At 43.2% G+C, this 17,353-nt stretch overlaps 1 pseudogene; it reads left to right on the forward strand.

The window, feature by feature from the left end:
* LOC121037898 (40S ribosomal protein S4-like) overlaps window positions 1-15,349 on the forward strand; it is a 33,164-nt pseudogene extending 17,815 nt beyond the window's left edge.
* The last annotated feature ends 2,004 nt before the right edge of the window (window positions 15,350-17,353 follow it).

A 17,353-nucleotide genomic window follows, 5' to 3' on the forward strand; every position in this document is an offset into this window, starting at 1 on the left:
CAGCTCAGAGCCTGGAGCCTGCTTTGGGCCCTGTGTCTCCCTCTCTCTCTCTGCCCCTCCCCTGCTCATGCTCTCTCTCTCTCTCTCTCTCAAAAATAAAATAAAAAACTTAAAAACTTAAAAAACTTAAAAATTAAAAAAAATAATGGCGTTTTCTGCTTCCTCTTGGTTCCACTTCTACTCATGCCATAAAGAAGAGAAATGAAAGGTTAACCTCATACTGGCTCTATGACATTTTGAGTCTCCCTTCAAATCCTGGAATATCCCCGTGTATGCCCATTCTGGCACAGATCAGAGAATGGCAGGCTCGGGGGATGCCATATGGCCACAAGCCTGCATGTTACACTGGGCCATGCTGGGCCTCAGGTACCCCCAGCCAGGCTTAGATCTGGTCTTGGTCTCAAGGGCCAAAACTGAATTGTAAGAAGCCCTCGGGGGATGAAAGTCCAATCCATGGAGGGCTGTGAATAGATACATCAACCTGGAAGTGTTTCAGGAATCTACATTAATTGAACTGCGTTGTCATCCTGTCAGATCAATCACGAATTAAAGCCCTTTTCTGCTCTAGGATAAGCAGTGAAGTGAATGCTGCTTTCTTCTGTAGGGGCAAGGTGGAGAAAATTCCCCTGGCATGGCCTGGGGCTCTTTAGGATACTGGAAGTTTTCTTCCACAAACTTGCAAAACCCCAATAGATACATCACCCATCATGGATGGAAGATAAAGTTTCAGGATTCTTTTCCTGGCATCCAGTAGGTGCTCAATAATTTCAAAGTAAACGTATTCTCAGGTTCTTGAAGTTAAATGTGGGGGTGGAATTGCATCCTGAAACCTCCCTTCTGCTGCCTCTTTTCCCTTCCCCGTATCTTAGAGGTTCTGGCTTTCTACTTATCTCCAGTGTATACTCTCCAGATATACACCTCCAGTGTATATCTCCAGTGTATACCTCTGAAGTCACTCCTGCCTTCCTTCGGGGATTGGGGTGGGGTATGACAACAAAGGTCAACTGAGGTCTCATACTGTTTCCTTAATGAAGCATAACAATTCAAATCAACTAAATTTAGACTTCAGAACAGCATAATACTACCAATTATATAGGAGTAAAAGGAGGAAGCAGAGCAGGTACAGAAAGAGTTCGGAATGGAATGGGAAATGGAAAAAATGTAAGGATAAGAAAGCAGGAAAGAGGTGGAGAGAGTGAACGGTGATCATCGTACTGGAGAAAAACCTGGCTAGTGGTTTTGTAAACTTTTAAACACTTAAAATTTTTTTCTGATGCCTTATTTTTCTCCCAGTTTTATTAGCATATAATTGACATATAATTGACATATCACATTGTAATACTTGTAGTGTGCAACGTAACGATCTGGTATATGTATATATTGTGAAACATCACCAGGATAAATTTAGTTAATGTCCATTACCACCAGTGATTGTGTTTAAAGGATTGCTTTCCAGCCTGTGCTTGAGTCCCCTCACTTGTAAACGTGCACCTTCTTCTGAAAACCACTGTGCAGATTATATGGGTTGACAGGTGAAAATACCCCGATTGGCCAGTGGCATATGGTAAAGCCCTCACAAAGGCTAGCTGTTATTTTTTTTCCCTTATGGGCAAATCAAGATGATAAAGATGTCATATCTTTACAAATTAACTTTTTAAATAACAAATTAATTTTTAGACTTAACAAAATTACAACAAAGACTCCAGTGGGATGTGGGGTACGGAGAAATTAATAAAATTATTGAGTTAATATGAAAGAATAGAAAACTAATTAAGAACATTTCCCAAAAAATGATTCAGAGAACTTTTTGACTTGTTGTAAAGCAAGACTAATAAAGCAGCAGCAGTAGAGAAGAATTATAGAAAAATCAGCAAAGTGCATGTGCAGTCTTGTATAGCTTCTTTCACAATAAGGAAGCATCACATACCAAATGCTGTTTAAAAATAACTACTTGGGAGCACGACTGAGTGGCTCAGTTGGTTAAGCCTCTGACTCTTAATTTTGGCTCAGGTTACGATCTCATGGTGTGCGAGTTCGAGCCCCACGTTGGGGTCTGTGCCGACAGCTCAGAGCCTGGACCTGATTCCGATTCTGTGTCTCCCTCTCTCTCTGCCCCTCCCCTGCTCACAATCTGTCTCTCTCTCTCTCTCAAAAATAAATAAACATTCAAAAAATAAAAATAAATAAGAATAACTATTTGGAAGGATCTTGGTGGCCTTTTTCGGTCATTTACTCTACACCAAGCATTGTGTTTGCTCTCACACTGGCCTTTGGCAGCTGGTCATTTTAGTTACTACCCAGTGGGCACCACGACCCATAATAAGTATGAAGCAGATTGGTCAAATTAAACTTAAAACCTAAAACCAAAAGGCTAGAAAACACATGTGACTATTTAATTGATCTCAGGAATGTAAAGGGCTTTTTAAAAATTACTTTCTTGGGGGGGTGCCTGGGTGGTTCAGTGTTTGAACGACCGACTTCGGCTCAGGTCATGATCTTGTGGTCCGTCATGATCTCGTGGTCTGTGGGTTCAAGCCCTGGATCAGGCTCTGTGCTGACAGCTCAGAGCCTGGAGCCTGCTTCAGATTCTGTGTCTCCCTCACTCTCTTCTGCCCCCTCCCCCCACCCCCGCTCATGCTCTGTCTCTGTCAAAAATAAATAAATGTTAAAAAAATAAAATAAAATTACTTCCTTTTTTCCCCAAGTTTTATTGAGATCTTGACATATACCATATGTAAGTTTAAGGAGTACATGGTGATTATTTGATAACCATAGATATTGAGGAACGATCACCACAATAACACCTCTGTCTTCTCATGTAATTACCATTTTGTAACGAACTTTTAAGTATAAAAGGAAGGAAAAGGAAAGTTGATGGGACATGCTAAGTTTAAAAAATTAACTTACGTACGCAAAATTGTCCTAAAAAGTAAAAAGGCCATTGGCACATCGGGAGAAATATTTGCAGTAAGTATAACAGAGCACAGGACTATTATCATAAATGTATAAGAATTTGTTGGGATCAGAAAAATTCTCAATGAGCCAACAGAAAAGTGGGCAATGAACATTAACAATTAAGAAACAAAATAATTAATACGGTGGGCAATAAGTATTTGGAAATATTCATACTCAGCAAAATTAAATACAAATTAAAACACTTTTACAACTATCTGGTTATTAAATTTTTTTTAATTTCATAATGCTAGTAAGATAGCCATGTGTCTGATAGACAGCAAGCAAGACTGTAAAACATGGACTTTCTAAAAGCAATTTAGCAATCTATTTCATAAGATTTTTTTTTATCATTCTTAATTTTTAAGCCACAAATTCCACTTTGGGAAATCTCCTCCAAGAAACTAGCTAAATATAGGGTGAAATTTTTTATAAAGTGAAAAATAAACCAGATACAATGTTGATGTGTATAGCGGAAAGGCTGAGTAAGTTTCATACATCTCTTGATGGAATACTACGTTTCCACTAAAAATAATGTTTTCAGATAATTTTGGAGAAAATATTATAAGATAGAGTTAAGTGACTACAGCAGGACTTCAAATTATACTTGCAACACATTTCCATTAGGAAGCACATTGTCACAGCTTTGAAAAGAGAGAAGATTGGATTGTTTTGTCTTTCATATGCTTTGCTTTATTTTCTAGAAAGTCTATCAAAAGTCGTGTCTTACCTTCATAGTCTAAAAAGGTATTAATTTTTCGTGGTCCTACTTTCTCTACTTTGTGTAACTCCACACGCTTTACGATATAAAAGATGGGTAGAGACAAAAAAAAAAAAGACAAGATTAAAATATGAGGCTGATCAAGACATTACTTGAGAACACTAGCATGAGAAGAACAGAAATGCATTTAGTTATGAAGTGTGGCAGGGAGGAGAGAAGAGCCAGAAAAGGAATTTAAAAAGACGGTAGACACTGAATGCTTCGACAGGAGTGAGGACCCGGGGTCAAACCCCAAAATTCACCGAGGCCCTAGGCTTCAGAAAGCATCTGGATTAAAAAGTGACTGGGTTACCATTTTGCCTTCTCATTATGTAAATCCTCACATCTTAAAACTGGAGGCTGAACTCTGAGTAGGTTTTCCAGAGCAGCAGAACAGAGAGCATGCTCTAGTTTGAAGCGGTCATTACCAAAGCAGTATCACCCCGAGGGTGACAGGGAGCAAGTCCAGGGCTTCCCGGGCCAGGGGTTCCCACCTGTGTCAGCATTAATTCCTCATCTCTGGCTTGACAATCAGGAGAGTGTTCAGTCCTGAAACCACTGACCTAAAAAGTGTCCCTGTGGAGCCTGTCATTCCGGTGCTATTCTGATGGCTTCTGGGCTGCTTATGACATTCTTGGCAAGCTGTGGTCACCTGGAGACCAGAGCCGTGGTCCCAAGGAGGGTGGGAGGTCCTCCAAGGTCCTCCCTTGGAGGGTCCCTCCAAGGAGGGTAGCAGCCCCTCAGCTACAGTGGTTGCTCCTACGTTGGAACCTGAGCTCGCCATTGCCCAATCTCCTAATTGTTGTTGTTGTTTTTAAAGACTGAGCTAGAAATGTAGATTTTTTAAATGATACGTTTCTTCATTCTTAAGATCGGCAGTAAATTAAAAATATTTAAGACTTGTGCTGGGCAACTCTTTGTGAGCCAAACAGAACATGCTTGTGGGTCTCGTCCAACCCAAAAGCTACAACTTGAGACTTCCATCCTATAGCGTCAGGTGTGACCAAATGGTCTCTATCCTAAAAATAAGGTGTCAGGCTTGGTGAGGGAGTAAAGGTGTAAAAGTGAATAAAACAAGTTGTCTGCCTCTCGGGAGGTTCGTGTGTGGTGCAGGAGACAGAGAGGGTAAGTGCAAATACAACGATGTGGTGTTACAGAGAACAGAGGGAAATGCTGCTTTATATAAGAGGTAGCTTTGCCTGAAGGAAATCAAGGAAGGCTTCATGGAGAAGGTGGCACTAGATTTGGGTGTGTTCTGGGATTCCCAAACAGGAAGCGCTGTAGAGTTTGGTTTGCTTTCCGAGGGCAAGAGTTTATTTGGACTGAACCGCAAAGTCAAGCCTTTTCTGATCCATGATCGTTTTCTTATGCAAAGTCAAGCCTTTTCTGATCCATGATCGTTTTCTTAGGAGTGAAAACCAGCTCCATCCTGAAAAAAATGGAAGCAAGACCAAGGAAACAGCAAATAAAGAACAGAAATGGGCAATGTTTGGAGGACTGAAATAAAAATGAAAGAGCGTTTAAAAAAGTATGGAAGGATGAGAAGCTGTGGGAAACAGAATGTCTACATCAGAAGAAATTCAGTAAAATGAGAAGTGAGTTCATAATGGCTTTAAGAAATGCCTTAAAATTCTGGGATTGTTTCAGGGCCCCTGGGTGGCTCAGTCAGTTAAGGAACCAAGTCTTGATTTCGGCTCAGGTCATGATCTCGCTGTTGGAGGGTTCGAGCCCCACATCGGGCTCTGTGCTAACAGTGCAGGGCCTGCTTGGGATTCTCTCTCTCACTCTCTCTCTCTCTCTGCCCCTCCCCTGCTCTTGTTCTCCTGCTCTCTCAAAATAAATAAACTTAAAAAAAAAACAAAACAAAACCTCTGGGATTATCTGAACATTTGGTCCCCTGCAGAGGAAAGGTGGACAATATGAGAAATGAATAGTTTCTCAGACTAGGCTATGTGCGTCTAGCAAGGAGGCACTGGTGATTGAAAATATTAATACCTACAGAGTTTTCTCTTAGGATGTAGACTATTCATAACTAATGCTGCACTGCAAACTCTAAATGCTTAATAAGTGTGGTTATAATGCTATCCTGTTTCCCATGTTGAGCTATTTTGGGGACAAACTTTTCACATAATGTCCTAATTAAGTAATCCCAATCAAATATTTGTGGCATTAATTCTTTGGTCACAGCAGTGCTCTGGGAGGCGTATTATCCCTGACTGGATCCGCCTGTGTGCTGCACACCCAGTAGAGAGAAAAGAAGACTTTTAAGAAAAGAAGTGGTTACTCCATTCTTACATACAATTAGCTCATAATTATCCTTCAAAGCAAATACGATTACCCTTTTCATTCTACACATAATTCTTAGGTTGGATATTGCCAAGTTGGGACTTGTGTTCCATTTCAAGGTTTCCCTTGATGCTAATTTTAACCTGAATTCATCTGGATAAAAACATCTATGAGACAAGAAAGGGACAGCAGCACGATTTTCCCTGAACGCCACTCCTCCAGAAGAGAAAAATGCTTGTACCCAAGGATACCATGTTGGTCAGGATAGGCTAAGTTATGTTGCAGTAACAAATAATCCTTAAGCCTCCATGGCTTAATATAGCAAAGATTTATGTCTTACTCACATTTCATGTGACAATGTTTGCATTCCTATGTACTTCCCTGCTCCCTGTGGAGAAGGGAAGAGGATGTAGTGAATCATGTGCTAGCCCTTAAAACTTCTGTCCAGAGATTATCCAGTCACCTCTATTTCATTGGCTAAAGCTAGTCATGCTAATCTGACTTCAAAACGGGCAGGGATATGCAACCCTACAGTATACCTAAAAGGAGCACTGCAATATTTATGGACAGTTTTAATGGCTATCATAAGCATAGTCCCTGGTACGAGAAATTTCCTTTTTAGGTTACTGCAAAGTATAAGCTAATACCTACTAGGCTCTTGATCCATGCCCCAACTTACCACTCAAGAGGAGGCAGAACTTAGGGGGGTATGAAAATGAAAAGATTATCCTTTTCCTCAACAAGTTTTCAGACCAGTGGCAGGGAGGGAGATGATGATATGCACATAAGTAGCCACAATATTTTGTAATAATTGCCAGAATGGAGAGGAGCACAGAACAACGAGATCAAGGGGAAGGATTAAGAGACATACATAAGATATAAATAAAGGCAATTGTGACTGAGTAGTTATTGGGCATGAAAGAGAGACAAATCTTAGATGCTTCTCAGGTTTCTGATTTGGTTATCTGGGTAGATATCAAGAAAGAGGTCAAGAAATCAAGAATCAAGAAAAAGGTCACAGCATTCAGAACAATCTTGGGCAAGAGTAGAGAGAATGTACGAATTGCAGTTGATCCAAATTGTTCTTGAGTACTGAGGAGACTGAAGCAGAGCAGTCCAGTCACTACCTACACATAGAGGGCTGGACTACTGACAACCATTCACATTTAGTTGAGCAACTACTTATAGAGGGCCTACTGTATGGAGTATTTTGCAATATGGATACAAAGATAAAACATAATCCATGCCACTGAGGAGTTAATTCTAGTAGGAGCAAAAGACACATCAAATGATAGCTCTGGAAGATGGTCCCTATTATAAGAGTTGTGTAGAGTGCTCTGAGAGACTAGCAGGCTTCTTTTTTTTTTTTAATTTTTTTCAACGTTTTTTATTTATTTTGGGGACAGAGAGAGACAGAGCATGAACGGGGGAGGGGCAGAGAGAGAGGGAGACACAGAATCGGAAACAGGCTCCAGGCTCCGAGCCATCAGCCCAGAGCCCGACGCGGGGCTCGAACTCACGGACCGCGAGATCGTGACCTGGCTGAAGTCGGACGCTCAACTGACTGTGCCACCCAGGCGCCCCATGACTAGCAGTCTTCTAACAAAGGTTAGAACATTGATGGTGTTTCTTATTCAAGAAAGTCTTCTTGTAGGTGATTCTTAGCTGAGTGTAGGAAGTTGGACAGAAGCACTTTGGGCATAGGTAAGCATGTAGTTACAATTGTCTGTAGTTAAAATTCCTGGATTTAGATCCTGGGTCAATTATTTTCTTGTGCAAGTCACTGAAACCTCTCTATACCTCGGTTTTCTAATCTCCAAAATGATGATAATAATAATTTTGCAATACCCATTCGAGGTAATGCTGAGGATTAGATGCAATCATGGTACATGTAAGAGCAAGGTACAAGTCCAAACATACAGCAAGTGCTCAATAAACATCATTATTATTGTTACATTTATTATTTGCAATTTGAGATGGGGGAAGGCTATTACATACAACAGATAGAGGAAAACAAATGTTTATAAAATCATAAAAATAGGTTATTTTGATAGCTATAAGCATTTGGCTATTGTAGACTTAAGGTGTGAGTCAGAAAGAGGTAAGACAGGAACCTGGAAAGGCCACCAGATGGGGGACTGCTCTACTGGAAGAACACCTATTTATGGGTTTTAGGAAAAGGAAAGATGATCATATTTATGTTGTTAAGGACTCTTTCTAGCAGCTGTTTGGAACTGTAGGGAGAAAGAATGGAGCCAAAGCATTCATTAAGCGTATATTGCAATTTTGTAGGTCAAAAATGGATTAAGACTGAATTAAGCGATAATAATGGGTATAGAGCAGAGTGAATGGACTCAAGAAACACTTAGGAAGTAAAACTAGCAAATATTGTGATTAGACAGGGTCAGGGTGAGAGAGAAGATGTTCTCTCAGCTTTCCTCCTTGGGTTCCAGGAGGATGATAGCGCTACAAACTATGTTAGAAGCCTGGAGAAAAATTCAATTTTGGGGGGAGGGTCGTGTTGTATTTGTGAGACTTAGAAGTGAAAACAATCAGTTGGAGCCTGGGAGAAGTTTAGAGCTACAGATAAATAATTGGTGTGTTAATTAAGAGAGTAGGTGATCTCCAGAAGCATGCGTCAAGAGGAAAGATCAGAGGCTGAGGGTAAAACTCTGGTGAATCCCAGCAACCAACGGGTGGGAAAAGGAAGAGGAACACATGTAGGAAACTTAGAAAAATGGCCAAAGAGATTTTAAAAAATAGCAAAGTCTATTCATATGGGAGCTAAGGAAACAGTCATTCGCTTATTCAAACAACCAATATATTACACTTGATCTTAGCCAAAAGGTTGAGAAGCGATGAAACAACAAATATATTAAGCATCTACTCTGCCGAGCACTGTGGCCCATATTCAGACAAGAGTGTAGATGAAGTGGACTGAAAATTGTCCGTTATGTTTAGCCATGAGGAGTTTCACTGATGACCTAAATGGGAGCAATTTCTGTGGAATGTTGAAAGCAAAAGCCTGAAAACACGAGTATAAAAAATGGATGATGGGTGAAGAGGAAGAAACAGTAAGAGTAGATAAGTTGTGCACAAGCTTTATGTATGAAAATATGTAGTTAAAAGAAAAGAAAGCCAAGTTTGCAAGTGAAAGACGATGGACGAAGAGAAGACAGTGAGGAATACAGAGAGGGATTTCTCAGATTAGATGGAACTATGAAAGGGGTTACATAGTAGAAGGCAAAAGGAGAGGATTTTCACAAGTAATACACATTTATTTCTGATATCATTTTCATTTCTAAATTTTTAATTTGCAATTTCTATTCCTCTTCTGAGAACTCTATCTTTTCATTGATTTCAAGAGTGTTTGTCTTGACCTTGTGGAACATACATATAATAGCTGCTTGAAAATCTTTATCTGATAATTCTAACATCTGGGTCATCGCAGTTGGCACTTGTTGATTCCCTTTGGAATTACTCACACTTTCCTAGTTCTCTGTAAATTGAATATTTTTTATTATATCATGGACACTTTTAAGATGGTGTTTAGATTCTAGATCCTGTTAAAATCCTTCAAGATTTTTTGAGGAATGTTTATTATCTGTTTGTTTGAGAAGCCTTCAAGCCAGTTGCTCTCAGGTTGCAATTTCTGTCGCACCTTCTGGGAGCGATGGTTCCAATACCAGCTAAGTTGTCAAAGCTGTTGATATGCTACTTTGGGTCTGCTGTGAGCATGTGCCGCACAGGTAGTCTGAGACCTGGGTGATGGTTTCCATCAAAGCTCAGTTCTCAGAGCTTTTGCTGTGCTCCTTTGGGTCTCTCTTAAGCACAGCCCAAGAGCAAACCTGAAAGTTATTCATTCACAGAATTAGGAGAAACCCTTCTCCAAATGTCTCATCCTCAGAATTTCTCTCATACTCTCCATTTGGAAGGTACCCCTTACTCTGGTTCTCTTGCCACAAAGATGGAGTTTATCTTGGAGTTTTAGCTGCCCGCACTATCACTGCATAATTCCCATGACTGTAGCTACCCCAGACAAATTGGGGAGAAAAAGATAAAGAAAACAGAGTTCCCCTCAGTACTCTCCCAACTGCAGGGGCCCCTTTGCCCAATTCCTCAATCCAGAGGACATGGTTTCTATCAGAGTTCACATATATTGTGCGGCCCACACACGGGCTCCACCAGAGCCCAGCCTCGTGAAACCGTCAGAGAAAAAAAAAATTCCCCCCATATTGTTTGGCTCACAAAAGGCTATATCTCAGTGTTTGGGCCAGAAAGACAAAATTTATCTCAGAATGTGACATATCCATGGTGCTGCTGTGTCAGGCCCACTGGAGGACTGTCTTTGGTTCAAGTCCATGAAGGGAAAGAGGAAATAACAACAAAAGACACACTCACTGTCCATATGGATCCTTTTTTGTTTGTTTTGACTCCTCTCCCTGGTCTGTCTACTTTTGTTTCTTTTTCAGAGTCCTTACACACTTGCATTTTGCATTTGGAATGGAGACTTTAGTCATAGTTAGTAGGAAAGATAGACTATAGTAGGCTTACTCCCTCTCAGCTACACCAGAAGTCCCAAGGAATGAATTAAACACTAAGAGAAGCCCTGCATAAAATTAAGAGCCTAAAAGTTGGCTCTATATTGGAGGTTTACATACATTCAATGTCCTGTGGGGTCCGAAGCAGGACTGCAGTGGAGTGAGGGGTGAATGAGGGGTGGAGAAGGGGTGAGTGGGGATGGAAAAGGGGTGAGTGGGGGGTGGAGAAAGGGGGATGAGTGTGGACTATCTAGTTTGATTGTGAAGGAAGGTGAGGCCAAGAGCAGTATGAGTGGTGGTGGATGCACATTTAGCAACATCATTAGAGGACGGAGGTGAGAGGAAGTGCCCAAAGATTAAGGTCCGTTGATAGATTTGCCGTTGACAAGATGAGGTAGTTGTCTCTGATTTTCTATTTCCTCCCATTACATAATATGTGAAGTTATCAGCTGAGAATCAGAAGAAGCAGGAGTTCTTGAAGACTGAAGAAGAGACATGTTTGATAATCACCTTTCTAAGAAAAAGCAACTTCCCAGGGAAAGATTGGAGCGTTGAGAGGAAGTGAGGAAGGCCCACTATAGTAGTGGTGCTAACCCGAAAATCACATTCATCCATGCTCCTAGCTCCACAAGTTCTTACCTTCCTGTTCTCTAGTGGCTTTGCCCTGCAATCCGCATCTACAGTCCACGACCATAGTCACACACTGTACCCTGTGGTTATCTGCGTAGGAGCCCCATCAGAGGTAGGCCTGTGGGAGATAACCTGGGAATGAGGGGTACTGGGGATCCGGTCAAGCCAGAGAGAGGTCACGGCACCATAGAGGAAAGAGCACAGCAGTTAACAGGAGACTTAGGCTCCCAGACTAGAAAGAAACTCACCAGCCACCAAACTGAAGGTGCTTGGATGGAGGCATAAATGGGTGATGAGCCAAAAGACTGAAAACCTCAGGTCAGGAGTTTAAAACTGGGGAGTGAGAAGTGAAGCACAGGTCAGGAGGCACAAACTTTACACCAACGGGGATCTAGGTGGCCTTTCTTTCTACACAAACTACTGTATAGAGTGGGGGGTGGACATTTACAAATAAAGACAGAACCAGCTACTCTGAACTGTCACGCCTCTAAAATCAAACGGTACTAGTCTACTCTCTGGCTATCGTCTGTTATCCTTCACTCTTATTATATTTGCCATTCATCTTCATCACTTACGTTAGTCCCACAATTGATCCCTGCATTGTTCTCAGTCCATCAGCCCATCTGGTAGCTCGTGGTTTGCTCCCAACTTGAAACGCTGGCCTTTCATTTCATCCCCTCTTCCCTGGCACCCACAGAGCTCTTACCCCTTTTCCTTGTCTACACCTGTCCTGAAACCAGCTTCTCTCCACTGTAGCTCAATCCAGTGCTCTGACCTTTCTCTCCAGCTGAAATGCCTTCAAAATACATCACCCACCGGTCACTGTCAGTCATGTCTCCCACTCTGGCACTTGGTTCAGGCCACCGTCTTCTCCCTCCAGGGTTACCACAGCAGCCTCCTGGCTAACCTCCCTCCTGATACTCTTTCCCATGACTGGTATCTCGTCTAGTCGATGCTCCCTCCACACAGCCACCAGAGGGAACTTTATAAAACAAGTTAGTTTACATGACTTTCCCGCTAGAACCCTTCAAAGGCTTGCCATTTCCGTGAGGACTCTGGCCTACCTTATTTTACCCAATGACTTGATCCTGCCTGGCCCTTCCACAGAGGTGCCTTCTTCCTCCTCCTCCCTCCCTCTTCTCCATCCACACTGGCTTTCTTGCCATTCCTTGAAAATGACAGGTTAATTCCCACCTCAGGGTTATCGTACCTGCTCTTGTTCCCTCAGCCAAGGTTCCACATACCTTCTCCACCTCATACAGGTCAGGTCAGGCCAGGCTCAAATGTCATCTCTTTGACCCTCTATGTAAAATGGCCTGCCCCCTTTATTACCATCTCTGCTTGGTTTTTTCAGAGTGCTTATCACACTACACCAGCCCACACCAGACCAGAGCTTCTCAAAGGCAAGACCTTAAACCTATCTTGTTTGGCTACTAGATCTGTAATACCTAAAACAGAGCCCAGCGTACCATAGACACTAGATAAATAGCTGTCTGAGCTGTTGAATTAGCAGCATGAAAGTTAATGGTGAGAGTCAGGGTGGGGATGGGGATCGATATCACAAGACCATTTGGGGGAGACAGACTGACCCATGGACATGTTAATGGTTGTTGTCGCATTTGAAAATTTTTAATAAGAGACCTATATTAAAATATGCCATCTAGTTTATTTTAGAGTTGGAGGTCAACGGGACCCGCTAATAGGGTTTGCAAGTTATCTTTTGTGTCATCCTCATTTTTGCAAGGAGAATGTTGCACTGTTGCAAGACAAATGTAAATAGCTTAAGCAGAAGTAATTAGGTATATTTTTCACTTTCTGTGGTCCAGATTTGGAATGGTTCCTAGGCATGTGAAATTAGTGACAAGGGAAAAAATGTAAATATATAGCTGATGCAACAAATGTCACAACACGTTTTGCTCTGTGTAACGTTTATCATTTTAAACCACTCCACATATCCCAATAGGAAACCTCCAAAACTTATCACGGCTTTTCTGTGTTTTAGAGGGAAACATAGAGACTTAGCTGGTATAAGAAGCCAGACCTCGGAAATTAGAGTGTAACTGGAAAGGAAAAAGCCGAGCTAAGACAGACAGCCTCAGCGTCTTCATTTATAAAATGTTCGGATTGAACTAGACAATCTTGAAGGACACTTCAAGCTCTTTAGTTCTACAAGTTTATGAAAGTTTTATGTGAGGGGGTGTGTGGATAAGCCACTTCTTCCCACTGACATCAGGCAGATGTTCATTAGATTAGCTTGGTAAGGAAGTCAAAGTGACTGTTATTACTATCATTAATAAAAGGGTTATTGACCGTGCCTGTTCTGGAGATCTACAGATAAGCTATGCACAGCGCCAAATATGAGCGTGTGGTCCCCAGACCAGCAGCACCTGGCAACTGGTTACAATGTAGATTTGTGGGCCCCACGGCAGACCAACTGAATCAGAAACTCTAGGGATGGAGCCCAGAAGTCTGTTTTAACACACCCTCCGGGTGATTTGGATGCATGCCGATATTTGAGGATGTTGAATCTCTTTGTTTTAAGTTTATTTCTTTTGAGAAAGAGCGAGCAAGCGCAAGTGGGGGAGGGGCAGAGAGAGAGAGAGGGAGAGAATCCCAAGCAGGCTCCACACCGTCAACTCAGAGCCCAATGCAAGGGCTCCAACCCACAAACCCCAAGATCATGACCAGAGCCGAAATCGAGTTGGACGCTTAATCTACTGAGCCACCCAGGTGCCCCTGATGTCAGTGAATCTTAACAAAGGTCCTAAAAGAACGCAGAGGACAAAGAGCTGTCAGGGACATTTGGACCTTGTCTCACAAGCGGGATTTTAGACAAGGTTGGGAAGACATTTCCATGCAGAGAAACGAGCCGGGGAGGTAGGCAAGATCGGACAGATCCCAAGCCTGACAGCGGCTGGGTGGGCTTGGGGTGGCAGGGCACACTGTCTTTCCAGGGACCTTCGTCCTCTCTGCTCCGTGGTGCCCACACGTGGCGCTAGCAATCAAGGGGCTGAGCGAGGGTGAAGCCGGAACAGTGAGTTAGTGCCTTTACGCTGCAACCTGTGAGCCAGACTGTGCTCATACGCGTGCTGTCCGTGGTTGGCACGGCATTGCCAACATAACCTTGAGCCCACGTTTCGGGATAAGTAGTTTCAACATTACAAAAGAATCTTTAGTTTTGGCTTTTTATTAAAGAAATGAATGATTGTCGCTTTTCACCCACTTGCACACGACAATTTTGTTGATGTTAGAAACAGCTGCAAGGTTTTATCGGGTGATGCTTTCTCCTTTTCCTCCCGGCCCCGCCGCTCCCTTTCATGGCCCCAGTAATCATCACCCTTAGACTGTTCTTTGTGAAGCACTTGCTCTGTTTTCATGTTTCAAAGATGAGAGACGCAAGAAGGACCGGAAGTGTTGCCTCTTTCAAAACAAATGAGAAAGAGAGTATTTGGAGGGAGAGGGAGAATATGTCTACACAGTTGGTGAAAATTGCAAAGACATTTATGAGAGGGATTTAATAGGAGTAAAACTGAAAGTGACAAACTCTGTCCCGGCAAGACTTCACAAATGAGACCTATTTCTTCGCAAACAGAAAAGGGCATTGAAGAATGAATAGGAGTTTTCCAGCAGAAAATTAACCCCTTTGACAGTCATCCTCTTGATGAAACGTGGAGTCTGAGGCAATTTCTTATTTTAGAAGTGGGCACCTTTCTCTTAATTAAAAGAAATTGATAATCTCTCATCACGGGGACACATAGTATACGGCCATGTTGTTCAAGGCTATGTTTTAATTACCCTGGCCCGAGGCCCTCCTTGAGCCCAGGGGTACCTGCAAGTCCTTTTTAATAAGGAGTTAATGCTCAAGGCTCAGTGCAAAGCCATAGCCGCTCTCATTTGAAAATGACGAGTGGAGATACATTCCATAAATCAAAAGCCTGAGGAAAAATAGTTAACCCAATATGTTCTGAGCTTTTCTGTGCTTCCTTGAGGGGGTTCATTATGAATGAATACTTTGCTAAGTCACTGAAATATTTAAAGGGGAGAAGCAAAAAGCATCAGAAGCAAACCTCGTGTGCATGTCTATGTGTGTTTTTCGAACCAGCGCATTCCTGAAAAGGGCCAGGGCAGGGAAGCCTTCCTTCAGAATGCTGGCCAGCCTCCTAAACAGAAGCCGAGGTAGCAGATACTCCCGCCATTAGCTAATCGAGAGACCCCCGCCTTTGCAGCAGCGGCTTGCTGTCCTGTTCACATCTAGGGGGAGACAAATTCCTCAAGGGGGTGCCCGGGGACGGGTCCCGATGGCCGGTGCCAAGTGCCGCGCAGGTGAGTTAGTGCACACCTGCCGGAGAGGCCCCTGTGCCAGGGACGTGCTCGCAGCGCCGCTCGGCTTGGTCTGTTTGTGTGTCTGTCGTCGAGTGCTTTGCAACTAGACAGGGAGAGTGTAATGGCGTCCCCTCATAGCGGGAGGCCTGGAAAGAGGATGTAAGGGTGATTACTGCTGACAGCTAATGGGGCATCGCCGTCAGAGCCCGTAGTGGAGACGCTGCTTTTGGATGTCAGCTACGTTGGTTCCCATCCCAGAAAATTTCTCATAGGGAACTGATTGATCTTTCAAACAAAGTGACTAGAGAGGCCAGGTTGTTTCTACCGCTTTCTTTTTCGTTCCTCATCCTTAACTCACAGAGACGGAGAGCAGTTTAGCGGTGAAATGTTTGCGGGCAAGGGAAAGGAGGCGAGGTCTTGGCCATCACCTTGTCTTCTGCAGAGAGGGCAGCGGCTGGCGGCGGGAGAAGGCAAAGCCGAAGCCCGCGCGTGCGACGCGGATGCGCCTGCGCGCGCACGCGCCTGCGCGCACTGGCCTCGGGGACTTAACACGTGCTCAGCTCAGAGCGCTTCGCGAGGTGCGCCCGTGAACTTCTCATGGTGGCGTCTACAGTTCCTGTCAGTGGACACCACCCGAAATAGATTCGAGAAGAACATAAGAATTAAATACAAATTTTAATAAGAAACATGTGGCCCGCGTGGCTGCCGTGCCTACCTTCCCGCGCTTTCCCTCCGATGGGCCACGCTGGTCCTGCTTCCTGCATGCTCCCTTGGACTGCAAACCCTCACCCAGCTCCACACCGAAGCCTCCGTTTAGCCGCAGCTCAGAGCGTTTCCCCGAGTAGCTGCAATTTACTGCAATTGTTGTATTATAATTACCTATATATGTAACTGACTCCTCAAACAGTGAGCTGTCTCTCTCTCTCTCTCTCTCTCTCTCTCTCTCTCTCTCTCTTTTTAAATAAAGTCAACCAAGATTTACTGAGCTGGTATGTGCCAGGCAATATTCTAAGGACAAGGAAGACAGGGGTAAAGGGAGGGAGTGCTAAACAAGTAAACAAATACAGGCACTGATCATGTCAAATAGCAATAGCTGCAGTTGTCAATCATTTAGAGATGGAGCAGAGGCCCAGAAGGCTTCAGAGGAAGCTGAAAAGCACTACCCACCACGGGCACCTGGGTGGCTCAGTCGGCTAAGCGTCCAACTTCGGCTCAGGTCATCATCTCACAGTTCGTGAGTTCTAGCCCCTCATCAGGCTCTGTGCTGACAGCTCAGAGCCTGCTCTGCATCCTCTGTGCCCCTCTTTCTGACCCTCCCCCACTTGCACACTCTCTCTCTCAAAAATAAATAAACCTTAAAAAAAAAAAGTACTACCCACCGGGTAAGAGCATTCTAGAAAAGAAAGTTCCCCAAAGGAAGGAGTGCTCAACTTTATCAAATGCATGCTTCCCGTTATGTTGGGCAAGGAGGTATTGAGAGTGACCTTACTCAGATGATCTCAATGGGACGGTGGGAACAGAACTTCCTGGAGGGGGATCCTTCAGACCGATAGCGTCTGGCACATAGTAGGCACTTAACAAATAGTGACTGAACACATGAATTTCCTGTTTGTCCACTCCAGCCTATGTGGACTTCAATTTTATTCCTAGACGCTATGGTAGCCTACATAAGCATCTTACATAGCAATGACATTTTGCACCTTTAATTACGTACATGGGATTCTCCCCCTACTGGACCATATATTCCTTGAAGGAAGGGGTTTTGTCATATTCATTCTTGTGCGCTGCGAACCCAGCCCTGTTTCTAATCATTCGGTCAATAAATGCTAGATGAGTGAGTATTTATTAGATAACAACAATC

The sequence above is a fragment of the Herpailurus yagouaroundi genome, unplaced genomic scaffold (genome assembly GCF_014898765.1).
Source record: "Herpailurus yagouaroundi ecotype Mexico unplaced genomic scaffold, PumYag 164, whole genome shotgun sequence".
In the NCBI taxonomy this organism is placed as follows: Eukaryota; Metazoa; Chordata; class Mammalia; order Carnivora; family Felidae; genus Herpailurus; species Herpailurus yagouaroundi.